General features: G+C 36.0%; 1 long non-coding RNA gene across 1 annotated transcript in view; it reads right to left on the reverse strand.

The window, feature by feature from the left end:
* The window catches only part of LOC122481557, a 94338-nt gene extending 88744 nt beyond the window's left edge, over window positions 1-5594 (reverse strand). Inside the window, exon 1 of the long non-coding RNA XR_006296886.1 lies at window positions 5497-5594. This is a non-coding gene — a long non-coding RNA (uncharacterized LOC122481557). The remainder of the gene's footprint in view (window positions 1-5496) is intronic.
* Window positions 5595-6000: the final 406 nt, after the last annotated feature.

Below are 6000 nucleotides of genomic sequence, written 5' to 3' on the forward strand. Positions count from 1 at the left end.
ATTCAGAACAGAAGGAGAGGTAAAGACTTTCCCAGATAAAAACTAAAGGAGTTTGTGACCACTAAACCAGCCCTACAAGAAATATTAAAAGGAACTCTTTAAATGGGAAAGACCAAAAGCAACAAAGACTGGAAAGGAACACAGAAAATCTCTCAGAAACAGCAACTCTACAGGTAATACAATGACACTAAATTCTTATCTACGAATAATTACTGATTATACATGGACTAAATTCTCGCATCAAAAGATACAGGGTATCAGAATTGATTTAAAAAAATGAGACTCGGGGCGCCTGGGTGGCGCAGTCGGTTAAGCATCCGACTTCAGCCAGGTCACGATCTCGCGGTCCATGAGTTCGAGCCCCGCGTCAGGCTCTGGGCTGATGGCCCAGAGCCTGGAGCCTGTTTCTGATTCTGTGTCTCCCTCTCTCTCTGCCCCTCCCCCGTTCATGCTCTGTCTCTCTCTGTCCCAAAAATAAATAAACGTTGAAAAAAAAATTTTTTTAATAAAAAAATGAGACTCATTTTAGACCTAAAGACACCTCCATATTGAAAGTGAGGGGATGGAGAATGATCTATCATGCTAAGGGACATCAAAAGAAAGCCACAGCTATATCAGACAAACTAGATTTTAAACCAAAGACTGTAATAAGAGATGAAAAAGGGTATTATATCATAAGTAAGGGGTCTATCCAACAAGAAAATCTAACAATTGTAAATATTTATGCCCCCAATTTGAAATAACTCAAATAGATAAATCAATTAATAACAAACATAAAGAAACTCATTGATAATAATACAATAATAGCAGGGGGCTTTCACACCCCACTTACAGCAATGGATAGATCATCTAAGCAGAAAATCAACAAGAAAACAATGGCTTTGAATGACACACTGGACCAAATGGACTTAACAGACACGTTCAGAATATTCATCCTAAAGCAACAGAATACACATTTTTTTCGAGGGCACATGGAACATTCGCCAGAATAGATCACACACTGGGTCATAAATCAGACCTCAACAAGTACAAAAAGATTGAGATCATACCATGCATAATTTCAGACCACAATACTATGAAACTTGAAGTCAGCCACAAGAAAAAATTTGGAAAACCCACAAATACATGGAGGTTAAAGAACATTCTACTAAATAATGAATGGGTAACCAGGAAATTAAAGAAGAAAATTTAAAATATAGGGAAGAAAATAAAAATGACAACATGACAGTCCAAAACCTCTGATATACAGCAAAAGTGGTCATAAGAGGGAAGTATATAGCAATACATGTCTACCTGATAAGGAAGAAAAGTTTCAAATACACAACCTAACCTTACACCTAAAGGAGCTAGAAAAGGAATAGCAAATAAAGCCTAAAGCCTAAAGCCTGCAGAAGAAGGGAAAGAATAAAGATTAGAGCAGAAATAAACAATATAGAAACAGACAAATAACAAAAAACAAACAAACAAAAAAACAGTAGAACAGATCAACAACACTAAGAGCTGGTTCTTTGAAAGAATTAATAAAGTTGATAAGCCCCCTAGCCAGACTTATCAAAAAGAAAAGAGAAGACCCAAATAAATAAAAGCATAAATGAAAGAGGAGAGATCGTAACTAACACCACAGAAACACCAACAATTATAAGAGAATATTATGAAAAATTATATGCCAACAAACTGAGCAATCTGGAAGAAAGGGACAAATTCCTAGAAATTCACAAACTACCAAAACTGAAACAGGAAGAAGTAGATAATTTCAACAGATCCATAAACACGAAATTGAATCAAAAATCCCCCCAACAAAAAAATGACCAGAGCCATATGTCTTTCCAGAGTAATTCTACCAGACATTTAAAGAAGAGTTAAAACCTATCTTCTCAAATTGTTCCAAAAAATAGAAATGGAAGGAAAACTTCCAAACTCATTCTACAAGGCCAGCATTACCTTGATTCTAAAACCAGACAAAGACCCCACTAAAAAGTAGAATTACAGGCCAATACCCCTAATGAACATGGATGCAAAAATTCTCAACAAGATACTAGCAAGTCTAATCTAACAATACTTTAAAGAATTATTCACTATCAAGTGGGATTTATTCCTGGGTTACAGGGTGGTTCAATATTTGCAAATCAATCAGTGTGACATACAGTAACATAAAAAAGGATAAGAACCTCTCAGTAGGTGCAGAAAAAGAATCTGACAAAATACAGCACTCATTCTTGACAAAAAACCCGAACAAAGTAGGGCTAGAGGGAACATACATCAACAGCCACATATGAAAGACTCACAACTATTATCATCCTCAATGGGGAAAAACTTAAAGCTTTTCCTGTATAGTCATGAGTAAGACTGGATGTCCATTCTCACCATTGTTATTTAACACAGTACTGGAAATCCTAGCCTCAACAATCAGACAACAAAAAGAAATAAAAGGCATCCAAACTGGCAAGGAAGAAGTCCAACTTTCACTCTTGGCAGTTGGCATGATACTCTATATAGAATACTAAAAAGACTTTACCAAAATATTGCCAGAACAAAGTCATAGGATGTAAAATCAACACACAGAAATCTGTTGCAATTCTATACACCAATAATGAAATAGCAGAAAAAAAAAAATCAAGGAATCTATCCTATTTACAATTGCATCAAAAACAGTAAGATACCTAGAAATAAACCAAACCATAGATGTAAAAGATCTGTACTCTGAAAATTATAGAGCACTTAGAAAAGAAGTTGAAAAGGATGCAGAAATGGAAAAATATCCCATGCTCATGGATTGGAAGAACAAACATTGTTAAAATGTCTATACTACCCAAAGCAATCTACACATTTAACGTACTCCCTATCAAAATACCATCAGTTGGGGCACCTGGGTGGCGCAGTCGGCTAAGCATCCGACTTCAGCCAGGTCACGATCTCACGGTCCGTGAGTTCGAGCCCTGTGTCAGGCTCTGGGCTGATGGCTCGGGGCCTGGAGCCTGTTTCCGATTCTGTGTCTCCCTCTCTCTCTGCCCCTCCCCCGTTCATGCTCTGTCTCTCTCTGTCCCAAAAATAAATAAAAAACGTTGAAAAAATTTTTTTCAAAATACCACCAGCATTTCACAGAGCTAGAAAAAACAATCCTAAAATTTGTATGGAACCACAAAAGACCCTGAATAGCCAAAGCAATCCTGAAAAAGAAAACCAAAGTTGGAGGCATTACAATTCTGGACTTCAAGCTATATTACAAAGCTGTAGTCATCAAGATAGTATAGTACTGGCACAAAGCAGACACATAGATCAATGGAACATACTAGAAAACCAAGCAATGGACCCACAACTATATGGTCAACTAATCTTCAACAAAGCAGGAAAGAATATCCAATGGAAAAGACAATCTCTTCAACAAATGTTGAGAAAACTGGACAGTAACATATAGAATGAAACTGGACCACTTCCTTACACCATACACAAAAATTAGTTCAGAATAGATGAAATACCTATATGTGATATAGGAAACCATCAAAATCCTAGAGAAGCACAGGCAGCAACCTCTTTGTCCTTGGCCTAGCAAGTTCTTACTAGACATATCTCTGGAGGCAAGGGAAATAAAAGCAAAAATGAATTATTGGGACTTCATGAAGATAAAAAGCTTCTTCTGTACAGCAAAGGAAACAATCAACAAAACTAAAGGCAGTCTTTGGAATGGGAGAAAATATTTGCAAATGACATATCTGACAAAGGGTTAGTATCCAAAATCTATAAAAAATTTATCAAACTCAACACCCAAAAAACAAAGAACCCAGTTAAGAAATGGGCAAAAGACATGAACAGACATTTTTCCAAAGAAGACATTAAGATGGCTAACAGACAAATGAAAAGATGCTCAACATCATTCATCATCAGGGAAATACAAATGAAAACCACAATAAGATACCACCCACACCTGTCAGAATTACTAAAATTAACAACACCAGAAACAACAGGTGTTGGTGAGGATGTGGAGAAATGGGAACCCTCTTATAGTGTTGGTGGGAATGTAAACTGGTGCAGCCACTGTGGAAAACAGTATGCAGTTTCCTCAAAAAGTTAAAAACAGATTTACCCCATGACCCAGTGATGGCAGTACCAGTACATTTTTTAATATGTAAAAAAAATCAAAGAGATACTTCATAAAGCAAGACATAGAGATGGTCAATAAACACACAAAAAGTTCCTCAACATCATTAGTAATCAGAGAAATGCAAAAAAAAAAAAAACATAATGTACTAATGTTTCAATCTCGCTTGAGAGGTTAAAACAAAAAGATTAGTAATACTGAAGATGACAAGGATATGGAACTCCATTCATTGCTGGTAAGATTGTAAAATTGTATAATCAACTGTTTGGCAATTTCTTATAAAATCTTATGATGCAGGAATCCCATTCCTAGGTATTTACCTAAGGGATATTAAAACATACATTACAAAATGACTTTTACAGCCCTATTTATAATCAAAATTGGGAACAGTGCAAATGTTTATCATCAAAAGAACTGACAGTGGTATATACTTATACAATGGAATACTACTGAGCAGTTTAAAGGAATGAACAACTTAAACACACAATTTGGATGAATCTTAAAAACATGCTGAGCCAAAGAAGCCAAACCCAAGAAAGTATATACTCTATGATTCAACTTTTATGAAGTCCAAGAACATGCAAAACCAATCCCTGCTGTTTCTAATGTGTGGAGGAGAGGGGTGGTGGAAGAACGACTAGAAGGGTCACATGGGAACTTTCTAGGTTATGGAAATGTTCTACATAATGATTTGGGTGGTGACTGAACAGTTTTGTACAATAATCAAAACCTTTTGAACCTCTGCTTTAAAAACTAAATAAAAATAGAAAAAATCTGTAAACAATAAATTGAGAAATTATTCACACTCAAAGAATTTATGATTGGATATTCTTTTTTCTGGCCCACTTTTTGGTCCATTCTTAACATTGATAGCTATGTTCATCAGATATGCATTTGTGTCTATATTTCTCCAAATTCAAGCACTAATATTTAAACTAGATTAAATGACCCCAGTGCATTCAGACACACCACACTTAGAAATACCCTTTTCTGACAGAATTATGAAGTGCTTTTTGACATGTTTTTTTAATTAAAAGAAAACGTATGTCTTCAATTACCAGTACTATAAGCTTTCAAAATTGTGGGAGTAATCCAAACTACTTCCTTCAAAGACAACTGAATTAAACATACTCACAGAGGAAGCATAGATTGGGATCATTATTTGTATTTCTTTTAAGAGACAAGAAGAACAGAAGGGGTTACAATCTTGTCATTCTATGCAAGTCTTCTGTTCTAATATATCAAAAACTTGATAAACCAAGGTCATGAAGGACAGCTGAATAGGAATCAAAGTAAACAGTGTACCTTGTGGCCAACAGAGCCTGCCAATATGAGATTAGAACTCTCCATCCTAGCAAGAAAACGTTTTGGAAAGTTCCTTACAACATTTTATGACTCACAGATATTCCCAGAGGTTCCTGTTTCCATCCTGCAGTAGACAGTGTTTGAAGACGTGCAGTTCTCATCAACTGTTGTTCTTAGGCAACTTGGCTGAAAGGTCTGTTTAAAAAACATTTGTTGGAAAGATGATATGTTTGGATGTTTTAATTTTTTTAACCAAAATTCCAGATTTTAAATCTAGTTTAACTCTTAATTCAACATTGACTTAAAGAATAGCCTAAGAAGAATTACTATGTTACATAATATGTATTACGAACTCAGCAATTTTCCCACTTGAAAACTCCCAAACCAGGGGGTACATATTGTTGGCACAGTCCCCCTTGCATATCTTTCCAAACTGCCTCCAGATCCCTGGCTCTGTATTCAATAGTTCTGGCTCTGATCTTGGCCACCCAGTTCAGTACCTCACCTTGGCTTCTGCTTTGACCAACACTGCCAAAACACCTCCCAGCCCACCAGGACTTGATTCCTGGCTATTCTCCACTTTTGTCTAATCCCAGTTC

The sequence above is a fragment of the Prionailurus bengalensis genome, chromosome C1 (genome assembly GCF_016509475.1).
Source record: "Prionailurus bengalensis isolate Pbe53 chromosome C1, Fcat_Pben_1.1_paternal_pri, whole genome shotgun sequence".
Lineage (NCBI taxonomy): Eukaryota > Metazoa > Chordata > Mammalia > Carnivora > Felidae > Prionailurus > Prionailurus bengalensis.